The sequence below is a fragment of the Spea bombifrons genome, chromosome 11 (genome assembly GCF_027358695.1).
Source record: "Spea bombifrons isolate aSpeBom1 chromosome 11, aSpeBom1.2.pri, whole genome shotgun sequence".
Lineage (NCBI taxonomy): Eukaryota > Metazoa > Chordata > Amphibia > Anura > Pelobatidae > Spea > Spea bombifrons.
The window spans coordinates 12,712,154-12,730,612 of NC_071097.1; the positions used below are offsets into that span (position 1 = coordinate 12,712,154).

At 39.4% G+C, this 18,459-nt stretch overlaps 1 long non-coding RNA gene across 1 annotated transcript in view; it reads left to right on the forward strand.

The window, feature by feature from the left end:
• Nucleotides 1–1,107: 1,107 nt before the first annotated feature.
• LOC128468381 (uncharacterized) overlaps nt 1,108–18,459 on the forward strand; it is a 41,680-nt gene continuing 24,328 nt past the window's right edge. Inside the window, exon 1 of the long non-coding RNA XR_008345825.1 lies at nt 1,108–1,263. This is a non-coding gene — a long non-coding RNA (uncharacterized LOC128468381). The remainder of the gene's footprint in view (nt 1,264–18,459) is intronic.

The following is an 18,459-nucleotide window of genomic DNA, read 5'->3' on the forward strand; positions in this document are numbered from 1 at the left end:
ATATTTGCAGTGTTGACCCTTTTTCAAGACCTCTGCAATCCGCCCTGGCATGCTGTCAATTAACTTCTAGACCACATCATGACTGATGGCCGCCCATTCTTGCATAATCAACGCTTGGAGTTTGTCAGAATTTGTGGGGTTTTGTTTGTCCACCCGCCTCTTGAGGATTGGCCACAAGTTCTCTATGGGATTAAAGTCTGGAGAGTTTTCTGGAGGAAATGGGGAAGCCATGAGGAGAAGTGGTCAAGAAAGATATTTGCAGAGCCATGGGGTGGCATTAAAAGATATAGGATAGCCAGACATCATCGACCTCAAATTAGGAGAAAGAGAGTGCAATTTGGGGAGAGTAGGTTTCTGGAATCATGACCTATTATTTATAGGAGTCACATCAGGATAAGCTGCACACAAGACCTGATTCCAAATTAAATCTCATAACCCAAGGACTGATTCTCTTCCCACACACAGATTCTTAGTGATCATGAGAATTGAGATCTTTGTCAACCGATGGCCTTGACATCCACTGCTCTGTAAGCATGCTGTAGATGCGGAGGGAGAAATAAGTAGGTGGGGAGCCAATAACTTTTAGCCAGTCCTGTAAGTACCAGTACCGTAGATATAGGTTTCTATACCATCTTGTGTACAGTATGTATAATACAAATGCTACATTTAGTACTAAAGTCCAGTACTTTACATATAGCTTCATGTTATTTTGAGTATCCTTAGTTTGGAAGGGAGTGAGACAATTATTAAGTATGCTGTTGAGGGGGGTGTACATTATTCATTTGTTTAACAGAAACTGGGACATGTAAAACGTGTTTAATCAAACTTTCTTTAGGCAGTGTAAAAATATACATTTTGATTGCATCATCACAGCCTGTCTCTGACTTTTCCTTCTGTGAAAATATTGCCCCAAATTGCATCAGCTGGATCTGAGTCAGTGGGGTGACTGGGTTTCCTTACTGTTTGACTATGATATGCACAGCTATATGCAGCACCAGAAGGCAATTGCATGACATCCCACTCCTCTTCCACACTAGACACCCGTTCGCTCCTTTATCGCAGGGCTGCTACAGGAAGTGCTGCAAACAACTGGGCACCTTGCCCAAGTGGGCGTGCCTCGGCGTGTCTTCTATTACAGTAAGCGAGGATTCAGTACGTGCCTCGGGGCGCACGGCGTGTACCGCGGTCCCATTTAGAATGAGTCAGCAGTCGCAGTCTGGTCAGTGACGTCAAAAACCGAGCCTCCACATGACCAAAAAGAAGGTACTCCACACATAAAAAGCTATTGTAGGTCCTAAATCCCGCATTATTGAATTAGTATAAGGCTGACAGCATGTTTGATGCCATAACACGAATAACCCACACAGATTAATCACTGAATCACGGCATCCAAAAATGTTACCCTAAAAATATATCACTTACCGCACAAATTAGTAGCTTCCGCCTTCGTGGTCTGCACTCCTTTTGAAATCAATGGCATTGATTGGTGAGCCACTGATTGGCTGCTTCAGAGAGCCACAAGTGACTTTAATATATACTTTAATATGTACCCTTCATTAGTGAGTATGTATTGGACAATAAACAGACACTCCTACTATAGAAGAATGTACTCTGAGTACTAATATCAATTCTTAAAAAAAGCGAAGAAAAAAAGTTGCAGAATTGTTGCCATGCTGCGATACTGCCTTCTTTCTCCATTATCTGACATTTCATGTCACTGATTGGCTGCTTGCAGCAATGTATGGAAGCAAAGGCATTTTTCTGTATATGTGCACATCATGCTCACTAGATCCTGGGGTGTAATTTTTGCTATAAAATGCCTTAAAGGCACAATATAATGTACTCAACAACCTCACCCAGTTGCCGGCTGGCCAGTGCTGTGTAAGTGTGTGTCAGCATTAGTGTGTAAGTGTGTGTGTTAGAATGAATGTATATGTATACATTTGTGTTAGCATGAGTGCATTAGTGTTTGTAGTATGAGTGGGTATGTGTGTACCAGTGTGTATGTTAGTTACCAGAGGAGATCAAGGGGCCGCTTGTTTTGAACTGCCCTCTAGGCTAGAAGGTGCCAGCCATCCTCTGGCCTCACCAAAGAAGGCTTCATGTCCTATATTCGGCATATCAGGGAAGCAAAGTGGCATATAGGGATATAAGGGATATCTGGGGGGCAGAGTGGCATATAGGGGGCAGATGTGCATAACTGGGGAGCAGGTTAGCAAATATAACAAAAATAAAAACAAAAAATGCATTTTTCAAAATCATAGTTTTTATTAAATATGAAAAAATAGTTTACATGTGAATTAATATTTACAAAAAAAAAATTCCCCTAAAAGGTAGTCTTATATTCAAGCTTTTTTTTTTTTTCCTAAATTAATATTCCAATTTTGGGGGGGTCATCTTATAATCATTCTTTCAAATGGTAAAACACTCACTGCAGTGGGATCATTTTCCACGCATACGCACTTGGAGTGAGGCTCACCCCCACGATGCTTGCCAAGCCCGTTGGAGTTGAGTGGCAGTAAGTAATGTGCCAGGAGATATTTAGGGCTTAAACTAGAACAGAAAATAGTTGGGGGGATGGAGAAGAAGCAAATGAATAAGGAGTAATTCTGCAGAACCTCCATATCCGAATGCATTTACAGTGACCTTCCAGCTATCACACAAATTAAAGTGGGTATAATGGCTGAATTAAACATCTTTCAGTTATCAGCAATTTGCTTTAGATATAAAATCGCACTAAATCAAATCAAGATTTGAATTGAGATTACATTCCTTTTAAAAAGAAATGCAAATGTGTTGTTGGCGTGTTGGTGTGAAATGTAATGGTTAAATCTCTAGCTCGCCTTTGACAAACCGCAGTCTGTTTTTGCAAAATGTAAAAAAACTACACAATCTCCTGCATTTAGCTAAAATATTCAAGAACACATTTTAAAGATAGAACTATACCGCAGTCCATAATAGCTCGGATGAGAAACACCTGGCTCATCCAAACCTACGCTTTATAAGCCAAATGGAGCATTGTTCAAAACCAAGCAGCCTATTTTGGCAACATGACAATATTTAATTTACCGGCATAGGGCAATAAAACAGAACAGAGCATGCAATTAAAAAAAAAACAAAAAAAAACATGGTTCACTCTTCACTTTCAAACACTGGAGTCAATGACTGGACTTCAGGCTGGTAATCACACTACTGGAACATATTATGCCTTTTATTTTATTTTGAGCTACAAAGGGTTATAATAATATTAAATATATACATCCCAATGTTGCCTATACAAACAACAATGTGAAAGCTTACTTTATAAGTGCTAAGTAATTATTATGTACGGTATGTAAGATTTTTTTTAATATTTACTTTAACACTGCAACATTTGTTATCAAGTCTATATATTGTAAAAGGAAGGAAGTTAATGTACAGTGCACACGATATATGGCAGCAGTCTGGATATCTGAAGACTAAAGGATGCAATGATGTAACACCAGGTTCTGATAAACTCAGTGACACAGCTTGGGTGTTGGAGAGTTGAGATTTTCAGCCATAAACAAAACCATTTGTCTACATACAGGATTTTTAAATGGCACAGGATCACTTACAAATAGATAAGCATGCTTTAGAAGTTATAATATTGAGATATTTCTCTAGGACTGTAGCATGCCGTCTGAGCGCTAGAAAGGTAACCTGTTGTACATTGTCTCTGGTTGTAAATTCCTAGCAGCTCATATGGAAGGAGAGTGATCAACTTGAGTAGTTGTTTGGTGTATTGCATGTAAGCACAATCTACATAAGTGGCTGGGTTGCTGAAGAGGGCCAAAGGCAAAGCGCTAGTGTCAGAGAAAGGGACCAATGAGGAATGAGGAAAATTACCCCCGGCCTGGGTGGGGTGTTAAGGACATCCTTGGTGGGTGCCTGCAACTATTGTGCCAAATGCAGGGTTTATGTGTAGGCTGACGTACAAGTCTTCTCTTATTCATTTCCCAGTTAGGACCATGGAGGCGAAGGACTTCAGGCACCCGCGATTAAGTGCATGTTTGCACAAAAGAAAAATGAGTGGACACTTTGCTTCTGATCATCCTGCTGGGGCAAGCTAGTTTGTTCCTCTTATCTGTTCAATGATAGATTGATTGTTTTAGAGGTCATAATAAACATTAAGTTTTATTTGAAAACATGAATCCCTTTGTGCAGCCTATTTCTTTGGTTCATAACCCCCAACATGGTTAAAGCGGGTTGCAGGGGACAATGGGTTGTGTTGGAGCTGTCCTTGCAGCCCTAAATGTAACCATATATTATCACCAAGAAAAGAAGAGGTAACACATATAAACTGTCCAGATAACAAAACCCCTAAACAGACAGCTGTAAGACAATGTCTGTTAGATTCGCCTGGGTTTCCTGAAACTATTGCGGATTTTTTCAGATAAGAGAGAATAAGAGTGGCTCTGCCCAGTTGGGGAAGCTTTTCAGGGGTCAGCATCAGGTGGCCGCATGCAATAAGGGTTAATCCTGACTGCTCTGTGCTGATTCCTTTTAGAGCAACAGGGAGAGTGTAGGCACTTTTCTCATTGGTTGCCATTCCCCATAGCTAACATAGAGAAAGTAGGGGCTTCACCAATTGACTGCCCTGTCACTGCCCTGGGAGGGGTTTGTGCAAAGAGGTATTATTTGCTAGATGTTTTCAAAAAGTCATATGCTGAAACATACATTTTATTCATTTTGTCTCCACAGCGTAAAGCACAAATATAATGAGCAGTCTAGTCAACATGTGTTTAAATGCATGTTAGACTCAATGAGATGGAATCCATGTAAAGCGGACATTGGCAGATGATACCCTTTTGTTAAGGGTACCCTTTTGTTGCAAAATATATTTTCATTGGTTCCCATAAATTCTGGCAACCAGGTACTGGTAGCAACCAAATTAATTGTTTACTTCCTCTTATATATTCTGAAGGCCACAGTGTTCCGTGTACCTCTTTTGCAGTTTCACTCCAACTCTGCCATGTTTAGGTGTCAAGTACTGCTTAAATCCTGTATAGATGATAACGAGATACAGTCTTTGAAGCCAGCTATATTGGGGATCTTTTTTGAGTGAGCACCTGGTATTGTGGGTAAAGTGCACACATTGTAGCAGTGACTTATACCTGGCATAGTTTTGGGAAAGGTTGGGTAACAAATGGGGTCCATTTTACATTAGGACTATGTCAACATAGCAGTCAAAAATGCTTGAAGTGACTCACTTGGTGTGTTGTCACGACTCTGCTTTGTCACATTAGACATTTCAATGGGGTAAATCCTGCAACTAACTTCTGGGTTGGAAGTAGACTTAGAACTAGTGATACTGAATTGATTTTAGTCAAATTCTGATACATTGTCAGAAAAATCACCTGTACTCTGTAGTATCATTTACTACAGAGCTCCAAGCTGCCTCTGGAAGCACCATCAGCGCAAGCACTGTGCATTAGTAGCTTCATGAAGTGGGTTTCCAAGGCCATGCAGTTGGACACAAGTTTTGGATCACTACAATGCCAAATGTCAGTTGGAATGGTGTAAGGTACACCGACACTGGACTCTGGAGCATTGGAAACGTGTTTTCTGGTGTAATAAATCATGATTCATTATCTAGAACTTTGATGGATGTATATGAGTTTTGTAGGTTCCAGGAGAACGCTACCTACTGGAACGGATAGTGCCCACTGTAAAGTGGCGGAGGGATAATGGCCAGGGGCCAGAAGAAAGCAGTGGCCCCTGTGGAAGTGTGTGTTTGGATATCTGTTTGGCAGAGCCTGTCCTGGTGTGTGTGTTTGGGTGGCAGTGTGCCAGAGGCTGTGCTGATGTGTGTTTAGGTGTCGGTGCGGCAGAACCTGTCCTGGTGTGTGTTTAGGTGTTGGTGTGGCAGAGCCTGTTCTGGAGTGTGTGTTTGGATGTCGCTGTGGCAGAGCCTGTCCTGGAGTTTGTGTGTCGGTGTGGTATGGCCTGTCCTGTGTGTGTGTTTGGGTGTTGGTGTGGCAGAGCCTGTGGTGGTGTGTGTGGTTTTTTTTGGGTGTCGGTGTGGCAGAGCCTGTGCTGCTGTGTGTGTGTCATCTGTTTCATGGCACTTAACTTTCTGTATAACTTAAGTGCCAACCTGGCACTTAACTTTCTGAATAAATTTAACTATTTAATTTTTACTTATAAAGAGACTTAGATAGGTATGAGGGGTGCGTGGGGTACAAGAACTCGACCACGAGATAAAATACATGGGGCTGGTGTCTGAATGTTTCCAGGGCTGCCTTTCATTCCCAGTCCTGCCCTGACCTGGACCTATTCTCTTTACTATTTTATTAGTGATATTGCAGGAGGTATTGGTAGTAAGGTATGTCTTTTTTGCTGACGAGACAAAGATTTGCAACAGGGTTGATGTTCCTGGATGGAAATGCCAAAATGGCAAATTATTTAGGAAAACTTGAAAAATAGATCTGGGGCAACTGGCATTTAATGTTTATAAATTCAAAATAATAGGGCATAAAAACCAAAGGACAGAGTATAGAATAGTTGATACCGTCCTAACCTCAATGTGTGAGCACTTAAAGGTAAGTAGACAATGCGATAGAGCAGCAGGAGTATTGTGTACAGTAATGGAAACCATATCTCTAGAAGGATAAATATATGTTGGAGGAAGTTCAGAAAGGGGGTACTAAAATGGTTCAAGGATTACAGGATAAAAGTTACCAGGAAACATTAAAGGATCTTAACATAATAAAGGAAGAGAGTTTGTTTAAAAGGAGAAATACTACCACACTAAGAGGACATAGTCTTAAGCTAGAGGGCCAAAGGTTTAAAAGTAACATCAGGAAATATTACTTTACTGAAAGGGTAGTGGATGGGCCGAATGGTTCTTATGTGCCGACACTTTCTATGATGCATGTTTTACATTTGTTGCTTTACTTTTTATTGCTGTCCTACAGTGGTATTATTATGACTGCTAATTCCTCTAAATTCTTTACAATTCTATCTACCTATCTATCTATCTATCTACCTATCTATCTATCTATCTATCTATCTATCTGTCTGTCTGTCTATCTATCTATCTACATATTAAGCCAGTGAATTATGAAATAATATCTCTGGTTCTTAAAATATCCTGGCAATTTTCTGATATTGGAAAACATCCAAAAACAGCCTGGCCAATGTTTTGTTCATTTTCCTGGAATCAGGGAATGCTATTTACATAAGGAAAGCAACACATCCTAAAATTAAAAAGCTCTTGGGTTACACTTTTCCTACCTATTGTAGAAGGAAACCTAAAATCTGTCGTGTTTAAAATCAGCTGTGAGTCACCCAGAACATGAGGAAGCTGGGTGGTGATGATACTTTGTGCTGTTCCTGCTGGAATATTCTACTGCTTCTTTGGAGTAAAAAAATAATAATAAAAATATCATATTATGGACTCATAACATCAAATGTATGTTTATATATCTTGAAAATTAGAGTCTTCTTTGAAGACTGGTCTTTTCACAAATTGTGAGACCACATTTTGAGTGCAGTGGTTTGAAGTTGCAAATCTGATTGGACAATTCTGATTGCTCTCCCAGTATAATATATGTAGGAGGATTACCGGAGATCTTTTGGGTTTTTTTTTAATGGTTTCTTCATATATTTTGTTGCATTTGAGGGAAAGAGGGGGTTACCTGTTATCATGTATAGTTGAAATGTTCTTAACATATACAGACCTTGTTGTTCCATTTGCAACAAAAATAAAGATTTAAAAAGCAAATTTAGTTTATTATTTACTGAATAAGCTGTGCTTTTAATTTCAAGCATGATACTTTTATATACACTGCATTTCCTGTTCCCAATGTAACAAAATGATTTTAAATTTGTAAAACTACTCCACATTTTTTTTCTGGAATAACAACTATTTTTTCCTGTTTTTTATTATCTATATAACTGTACACTATATGACCAAAAGTATGTGTACATCCAACCATCACACCTATATAAGGTTGTTGGACATCCCACTCCGTGTACGTGAGCATGAATGTGTATGCATAAATGTTTGTGAGCATGAATGGGTATGTATACGTGTTTGTGAGCATTAATGGGTATGTATATGTGATTATGAATTGTTATGTTTAAGTGTATGTGAGCATGAAAGCCTATGTATAGTTTATGTGGGCATGGATGTCTATGTATACGTGTATATGAGCATGCATGTCTATGTGTAAGTGTATGTGAGCATGAATGTGTGTGATCATAAACGTATATGTGAAGGTGTTTGTATGTATGAGCATGAATGTGTAAGTGTTAGCATAGATGTGTATGTGTTTTTGTGCCAGCATGTGTGTGTAAGTGTGTGTGAGCATGAATGTGGATGTATAAGTGTGCGTCTTGGAATCAGTGAGTATCTGTATGTATTAGCATATGTATGTACATTAGCATGTGTAAATTTGTGTAAGTGTGTTTACTTATGTGTGTAAGAATGTATGTTTCAAGGGGAAAAGAAGGCACAGACAAGCTGTTGTTGCATAGCTGGCATCCTATGACATATCCACATTTAAACTCACTGAGCTCTTCAATATGACCCATTCCACTGCCAGTGTTTGTCTATAAAGATGGCATGCATATGTGCTTGATTTTATACAATTAGCAGTGGATGTGACTGAAAAACCTAAACTTTATAATTTGGGGGGGTCATGCTTGCTGAAGACTGACCTTAGGCTGACTATGCCACAGCTGACAAGTAGAACACAGTATTATAAGTTTAGTGTTAGCGTATTAGCTGCCTCAATATATGCTTTATTAAGGATGCCATATGTGTTCCACATTACTGGGGGATTGCTATTTGTGACATGTTCGGAGACCAGTATTAGAAAGCATATGAAACACAAATTCGCATTTGCCAAACAGAAGAATTCAACTTGAAACAAAGTGTTTGTTTCTGGAGTGTGACACATTTACCATAAATTTGCCAGATTTATGTGGGTTTTTAGAAGACAAAAAAGTTGAAAGGTCAGAGTTGAACAAGAGGTAAAAAAACTATAAGAGCTGTATTGATGGTTTCAATCACAACATTATTTCTCTTTTCTAATTTATATTTCCAAACTGATGAATTACAGAAAATCTAGTGATATTCTCCAGTAGCCCTAGTTGCACTCCTCAAGAAATTCTCTGGAGATGGAACTAAATTGAGAGGATTTAAGAAGTTAATGTTGGTTACTGTTTTTATGTCCTAGGATGTATCATAATGAGGATATTCAGATTCACACTGTTATATCCCTTCTGGATGGAGAACCCATGAATTTGACTCATCAATTAATTCGAAATAATGATCCAGCTCTTTTACAGCATTATGATGATCCAAATAGAGTTGCTACCACAGAGGCCACTTTTTGGACACTAAAACAAAGGAAAGATCTGTTGAAGATTTTATTATTCATTTTTGCAAACATGCAAGGATAACCAGATAGAATGATGCAGCTCTAAGAAATCAATATAGATTCTGGCTATCCGAATTGTTAAAAGATAAGCTTGTTTGGTATGTGGTATGTACAAGTTTTTGTACACATTCTGTATATCTCTCAAAATGTCCACTGCTTTCCATCCACAAACAAATCGGCAAGTGGAAAGAATTAATCAAATACTTGAACAATATGTATCAGTTCCTATACTACATATTTACAAATTGACTGGATCATATATTTACCTTTAGCTAACTTTTTAACCCCTTAAGGACAATGGGCGGTCCCTAAACCCATTGAAAACAATGCATTTTGAGCCCGTACATGTACGGGCTTTGTCATTAAGGGGTTAAATAATAATTCTCCTCACTCTGCATTCTTCCTTAATTACGGATGTCATCCCTAATTCTATCATTTGGTTAGTCAGGTATACACAAGCTGTTCAAGAAGCTTGGAGGCGAGTGGAAGTAGAGAGATATGACGTAGTTAGACAGATTGGTGAGGCCCATCGAGGGCCTTTTCAAGTTGGCAGTTGTTGTTTGCCTATTTGGTGTTATCTTTGTAATTTATTTATCCTGCGTTCCCAGACTTTCTGTTTCCATTTTTTTCCTCTTTACTTCCTTATCTGCTTCCCTTCAAGTATTTCCTTCCATCCCCAACCTATCTATCATTACTACCTAATGGGCAACCAAAAGAAAAGGTGGCTTTCGAAAGAAAAGGCGGCAAGTTTAGGATTTACCTGTACATCATGACATTTTTGCAGTGGAAATGTCAGCCTAGACTCTCCCCTGTTAGCAGACACCAGCATTGCTTGACGCAAATTCCAGTACATTGCTACAATATGATTGCCCAGTCGTGTAGTTGACACCTACCTGAAAGTCACTGGAGGAGTGATGACACAATGCAGTTGCTTCCAGACCCTCCTGGGATCGTTGATTCCTCATCCTACTTGCGGATCACACAACAACAGTGCAGGGCTACGGAGCCCTGCTTGCAAATCATAGTGTGATTAGTGCAGGGGAAGCCAGAGGAAGGAGGGGGAGAAACAAAAATCCTATTCCATTAAACAGACAATTTAAAAAACGAAAGAATGTAACAAATGAAATATAAAAAAAGGAACATAAATGATAAATAAACTTCATGGGAAACCCAGTAACATCATTGGCATCTTTAAGATATAAGAGAGATCCTCAAAGAAATCTCTATCCATATTGCACCGGGAACAGTACAAAAAAGGTAAAAATATTATCATTTTTGTTTTGTATAAGTGCATGTGAGTATGAATGTCTATATATAAACGCATGTGAACATTAATGTCTATATATAAACGCATGTGAACATGAATGCCTATGTATAAAGTGTTTGTGAGCATGGATGTGTAAGTGTTTGTGTGTGAGCGCGGATGTTTAAGTGGTGTGAGATGGCGTGTTTGTGTTAAAATGAATGTGTACATGTGTGTTAGTGAGCATGAGTAAGTGTGTGTTAGCATGTCTAATTTGTGTAAGAGTGTTTACATATGTGTACTAGAGTGTTTGTTGGAGGGGGTTTGGCAAGGGGCAACGATGGCACAGATAAGTTGTTTTGGGGCACTGACAAGCTAGGGGCAAATATGGCATAGGCAGGCTGTTTGGGGGTTAGGATTTTACTCATAAGCTGGTTTTGGCAAAGGTGGCACTCACAAGCTGTTTGTGGCAAAGGTGACACTCACAATCTGTTTAGGGCAAAGATGGCACTGTGGGACATGTTGGTTGGTAAAGTTAGGGGGCAATTTGCACACCAGGGCCCTGTGGTTTCTAGTTAGGCCCCTGCTTAGTCCTACTGCTGCAAGTGACAAATATAGAAAAAAAATAATTATACCCAAACCCCTTAAGCTAGTAATTGTTAAGCAGTGGCACCTACTGTGTAGAACAAATCCCAAGTGAAATTGCAAAAATGTTTTATTCTAGGCATTTAATATAACATTGACAAAAAATGACAAAAAAACTCCAGGCATTAGGGTATGAAAAACTCACTGAATGGCTTACAATGGAAGAAGGAAATCAGGATTTAACAAATGTATGGTAAAAATGACCAAAAAAAAGACAAACGTTTCCAGTCATTAGGGCATGAAAAAACCCCTGTGCGGAATGGGTTAAAATCTACGCAGGTTCCGTATACTTTCTGTACATATTGCAACCTCCTTTAAATGCACTCTTGAATTAAAACATATGTGTACATATTATGGTGAATGTATTCATGTGATACATTACTGGTCACTTTTATTATTTGTTATATAAACATACATTGTTTGAAACAAATACGATAAACTTACAAAAAACGCCCTAAGCTGTCAGATAAGTTGTTCCTTTGTGGTGACATGTGTTGTTCCTCTGTTCTGATTGTTGCTGTGTGGAACATTATGAGGCTATGTACAAGTGCCTGGAAAATAGCACACAGGAAACACCTGTGGTCATATCACCTGACCTCTGCACATCCCAAAGCAGGGTCATTTAAATGGTCTAGGTTTACAATGTTTTTCATAACTACGTTGACTAAATCTCGTCATTATAAAGAACCCAGTAAGCCTTGGACGATAAACTCATTGGGTGAGGATCTTTTACTTCTGTTGAGAATCCCCTTAGTTATCTGGACCGTTCCCCAATTTACTCAACTCAGGTGTCAATGTGATTCACCAAGGTTTGAGGATGCCAACTACTTCATAATTTTGTTTTCTGACAGGTTGTCCACTATTCAATATGTATGTATAATGGTTTCTTCAATTTTATGTCAGTCAGTAGAGCCCCAGAGTGAGAAAACAGTGTGAATAAATGCTTTTGAAGCCTGAAGAATTCATACATACAACTTTTCAAGATTTATTATTTTATAATATTTTATTGTTTTAAAAAGTTTTAAAATGAATCCCTGTATTAAAATAAATGTCTAATTTTCTGAGGTGACTTAGTCCTTGATATACCATATTTGCCTAATTACAAGACAACCCTGATTATAAGATGACCCCACAACATTTAAAGGCTATAGGGAAAAAGTTTTACTAGTAAATATTAATTGACATGTAAACTATTTTCCATATTTAATAAAGATTATGATTAAGAAAAATGCATTTCTTGTTTTTATTTCTTTTTATTTGTCAACCTGCCCCCCAGTTATGCACATCTGCCCCTATATGCCACTCTGCCCCCCAGATATGCCTTATATTCCCCTATATGTCACCCTGCCCCCAGATATGCCTTATACTCCTCTATATGCCACTCTGCCTCCCTGATATGTCACTCTGCCCCATTGATATGCCTTATATTCCCCTATATGCCAATATGCCTCCTGATATGCCACTCTGCCCCCCCAGACTTACCAATGCATCCCCAGACTTGTCACCCGTGCTTCAGACTCCCTGGTGTCTAGTGGGGGCAGCCTGTGAACATCTGTCCGATGCACATAGACAACCTCTGCTTCTATGACTGAGCACTGGAAGGTCATGTCACGACGGCGCTCCGTCATAGAAGCTCTGGTTGAAGTGCCGAGTAGCAGCGGAAGTTGTCTGCGCACATCGCGCAGATATTCAACGCTGCCGGAGAGGAGGATCCAGGTCCCCTGCAGAACATCTGCATGGTGGGCCTAGACAACTTCCGCTTCATGAATTTGCAGCTAGGTCCCAGCCAGGCGCATCAACCATTTATTGGCTTGTAGAGCCCCCATAGCCGACTGGTTAGGGCAGACCAGACGGGGTTTCCCGTTTACCTTTTCGCCCTCCAATGAGCACAGGGGGACTTAGACATAAGAGGGGACTGGGCAGGCAGGTAAGGAGTAAGGATTCCACCAGTGCCCCCTGCCCAAACTGAAACATACCCCCCATGTGTCCTCAGCCACTGTGACACCCATATTGCAAAATGATGGACTTGCCACTGCACCCACTTTGCACCCCCATTAATCGTACCCACTTTGCACCTGTGTTGCACCTTAAGGACTTTTTTTATTTAATATTATAAATATGTGCTGGAAAACTCCCTGTCTACTGCTGCTTTATGCTAATTATCATAAAGTTACTTTGTCACATTTGAATAGCTGAGCAGATGAGTAGTTTTACAGCAGCTCGAATGTTATTATTTAAGTATTTTTTCCTCACTACAGTTGTCCTTTAAAATGGCAAGATTCTTAGTGTAGTTAAAATGGCGGCTAACCGAATTAAATGGATGAAGATTTTCGCATTGCATGCATTTGTTTTATTTCTTCCAATGTTGTGTTCGTTGATTATTCGGACAAATGGATTAAACAATAAAATTCGGCACAAAAACGCATTTGTACAGCAAGTCTAAAGAATATGCCTTTTCTATAATGCTTATTAGGGCTGCCTAAAGATTGTAGATTGACTGCTATCAAATAAGAGGAAAATCCACCTATGTTCTGTGTTAATGGTCATTTTGTATTAAATGTGACTACCTTTTCTGGTGAATGTAGTTGTTAGTGTAAAGTCCCACAAAATCATCCAGTGAATTAAAATTACTTGTATTAAAAGAAATACGTTATACAAGAATCTGAAACATAGTGTTCAAATGCTGATGCAGTTTAGCTTTAAGTTTAACATGCCTCGCTTAACATTTAACCCGCTTGTCTGTTATTAAGGCATATGATATGTGGCTGCTTCCTTTGTGGTGAAATCTCCAACCAGATTGTAGCGAGTGATTGCTTACCGAGAGGTCAATAAGTGTTAATGTAATTCTTTGCACAATGGTGGCAATGTATGAAGAGCAATTCTGGTGCAAAGTATAAGTGGAGAAATTAGCAGGAACGTTGCATTAATGGTATGGCGACTGCATCACTTTTCTGATTGCACTTTATGCATACTTGAATCATATTTGCTGGTTTCCAGTAGACTTTGGGAATAGTTTCTCATTCTAATCTCTTTATTTCCTGCCGTGTTTCAAAGAGTTGCATATTACCATAAAGAGACAGCTCCACATAAACTGCCTTTCACCAGGGCATAAACAGTAAATAAGATCACTACACAGGCCTATGACTAATACGGCAGATTTATATAGTCCAATACAAAATACATTGTTCAATAGAAAATACTTAACTTGCACTAAAATTATTTGCTATAATGGAAAATTTTGAAATACAGAGACTTATATTGTTGGCTGCCATGGCTTAAGCTGTTTTTATTACTTTTTACATTAAGACTGTTTGTTTTTTTATTCTCTAACACTATATAATTATTTGTTTTACTCTGAAAATTGCATTGAGGGAATTTTTCTTCCAATACAGAATAAATTGCTCTGAATGAAAAACTTAATTTGCACAAAAATTATAAATGTACTGTAATGTGAAAGCTTGAACATTTAAAGGGATAGGAACAACAATTTAAAAATGCCCTGTTCTCCAAATGTTCCTTTCGTTCTCATGGAAAAAGATCATATTTCTGTGTTACATATCCCAACTAAAAATGCTGTTGACACGTTTTTGTCATCGGACTAGCTTTAAGAAAAAAGAGTGTCACAAGGGTCAATGGGGCTTTGAAAATTATTATGCTAAAGGGCAGTGTTTAATATATTAAACCACAATGACCTTGTACATTATAGGGTAAGTGGGAGTGCTTCAACCTTTTGTTAAATTAAATGTGTAAGTAAAAAATGTACATTAACTTTTGTTTAATATACTGTAGGTAATATTCATATGTATAAGTTTGTGTTGTTAAATTACATATTTATATACCACACTATTACCTATCTTGAGCAGGAACATGTATTGTTGCGTTGCATGACCCTGCGGGAGTAGCACTGTGCAAGCTGCATTGAAAACAAGTAGAAGACAGAGCAAGTGATTTGCGTGTGTCTGTCTGGCTATGTGTGTAGGTGTCTGTCTGGCTATGTATGTGTGTGTGTCTGTCTGGGTTTGTGTGAGTCTGTCTGGGTTTGTGTGTGTCTGTTTATGTTAGTCTATGTGTCAGGGTCTGTTAGTAGTTTATGTTGTTATGTGTGTGTGTGTCTGGTCATGTTAGCGTGTGTGTCTCCATATGTGTCTGGTTATGTTAGCATGTAATCGGCATTCCAATTCATGCCTAATGTGCTCAATAGGGTAAGGGCTGTGTCCAGGCCACTCAAGTTCCTCCACACCAGACTCACCAGTCATGTCTTTATGTACCTTGCTATGTGCACAAGGTCACAGTCATGCTGGAACAGGAAAGGTCCTTTTCCATATTGGTGCCACAAAGTTGTAAGCATACAATTGTCTAAAATGTCGTTGTATGCTGTATCATTATCATCACCCTTCACTGGGACTAAGGGACCTAGCCTAAAATCTGAAAAATGGCTCCGGTAGGTATGCATTCCAGTAGGTAGCATTTTCTTGGCATTCACACAACCCTAATTTGTCCATCAGATTTCCTGGTTGTGTCTACAGCTCCAGTCCAGCGGCAGTGTGTTTTACACCACCCCATTAATCTTTGGCTTGTTTGCAACTGCTCAGACATGGAAACCCATTTCATGAAGCTCCTAGTGCACACTGCCTGTGCTGATGTTACTTCCAGAGGCAGTTTGGAACCGTAGTGCTGGTACAGCGGATGAGGCAATTTGTACCCGCTACTTGCTTCAGGTTGCCCTGCTCTTTGAGTAGCAGTAAAGGTTCCACCTGAAAGAGGCCATATCTTCTTTTTGGGCTTTTCCTATATGTAACTCAATAAATTCTAACGCATCATAGCAGCTAAAGGAAATGTGATACAGGCATTATTTCCCAACGCACAGTAAATGGCCAGGCTGACTATATAAAATCACTGGCTGACTCTGCGTTCTCTTCTGGCTTGGCAGCTGTGTGTGAATTCCAACATGACCGGGATTCTCAGTGGCTGAGCAGTCTCAAGTTCCTGTTTTTTTTGTGGTATGTGGCTATAAGCCTGTAGTCAAATTATCACCCTTGGTTTAGTACATTTGTGCTTATTTAGGCTAGCCATAACTGTTTACATAGCTTTTCTTTCTGTTCGTTTCTCAACAAATACAAGCTTAGACTAAATGGTCATAGATTTTTCTCCTTACAATTCCTACCATTTTTAGGGCCCCATGCACCCTTTTGTTTAATCAGCCTTTGATCAGATATGCTATTTTCTCAGATCCTCACCAAGTGTTTTTTCAGATTTCATGATAGCTTTTAGCACCTTTGGCAGAAGCCAATGTGCCTTGGAAGCTTGAGAAGAAATATGTTTTGATATTGTTTGATGTAATTTAGGCATAACAGTGCTATATATACTGTATATGTACTGTATATATATATATATATATATATATATATATTGTAACAAGGTGCGGGGTGTTGTTGTGGAAGGGGTATACATTCCCCCTCCATTTTGCAGGGTTTTATATGACAAATAGGGCAGGCTGGTGCTCCACCCCGCAGTTTACATGCACCTGGACTGACCCAGGATCCAGGCCAGGAGTTTAAGCTGACTCCAATGCACTGGTCAGCTGCAGGTAATTAGCTGCACTGGCTGCAATATAACCTGACCTGTTGGACAGAAGAGAGAGAGTTTGTTTTGGATGCAGCAGGGCTTGCTTTGCACAAGAGAGACCATCAAAAAGGTTGGTGGGATTACGTTTTGTTTAGTTTTAGACCCTGTGTAGTGAGGGGAGTTATATGTTAGTAAGCGCTCAGACGAGCTAGGCTTTTGTTTGTAGAGAATTTGTGTTCTATGTAATCCTGTAAATATCTTCATACGTGGACTACAAATAAATCGTGGGTGATTACCTAATTGAGCTGTGGCGTTAATACCCTAGAGGACCGTGCTGTTTGGTACCCTGTGTGGGTGCAGGATCACAATATATATATAATATGCTAATTTGACATTTTTATACATTCTAATACATGTGACAGAGACCCATACTCCGACTGTGTAGCTCCCCTGTAGAGTTCTTCCTTGGTGCTGAAAGCCCTTTATGATCACCCAAGCACTAGTCGAGACATAGTGTAGAGTGCTAGAACTAGGTTTAATGAAAACTACACGGATATTTATACACAGATGTAATCAGATAAGGATTATAATCCCATCAATTTCCCCCATACAGTTCTATGGCCAGCAATGCCCACCTGACAAAGAGTCACTATTCCGGGGTGATCCCGAAGAAGAGGCTCCTCTAAATCACTAAATACAAATATCTACGTACGCTAAGCTAAATACTAGTGCCGCGAACTAGAGGACTACATCGGGATGCGGGTCCCGTGGGATTAAGAAAACAGTCCCGCGCAAGGCTCTACTGTGAACCCCACATCAAAGTATCACAACATATATTACTTATATTACTATATTGATTTTTAATGAGACATCTGGGGATTGAACCTAAAAGATGCTTGTACATGCGCTTGTTGCTGTTAAAGTCATGAATGGATGTGGATGGCCGGAGTGTGTCTAACTTGTGGCAAGAAGGGCGCTGGCATCACCCATTTTCACATTCCCTGATCCTCTAGCTATAGAGGATGAGCTAAGCTGACTCATCAACATCACCTCCACCATCTTCCTATTTGAATTGAAATGATTTTTATGATTTACCTTTTCATCTTGCATGTTCCATAGGCTACCATGCTGATCTATTTTGTGCCCCAGCACCCTTTTCCTTCTGTCTCATGAACAGAACTCTCTCTTACTTGAGAGTATATTCTACAATGGCTAACTTTGCAATATATGAAAATACGATGGAGAATTTACCAGTGATGTCTTTTATAATAAATAGTAAAGTCATTTAGCTGAGACCATTACTCTCCTGTAAACCCTCCTTTAAGTTTATGAACTTCAAAGGGGTAATTGCCATACAAGGAAGACCCTGTGGGACAGTTTAATCAATGCAATTGAAATGCTTGTTCATTTTTCACACTGCATACCCAGTACAGACCCCATGTACACACCACAGGTCCACACACTTTGATTGTGGCCAGCTGACAATGACCCAAAGTTGTGCTCTCATGGCTAAACCCTGGATACCAACCGAGTCAGCAAAAGCCTGGAATCTGTTCAGTATATTGAGTCAGGCTGACTGGTAGCAAATGTGTTTTT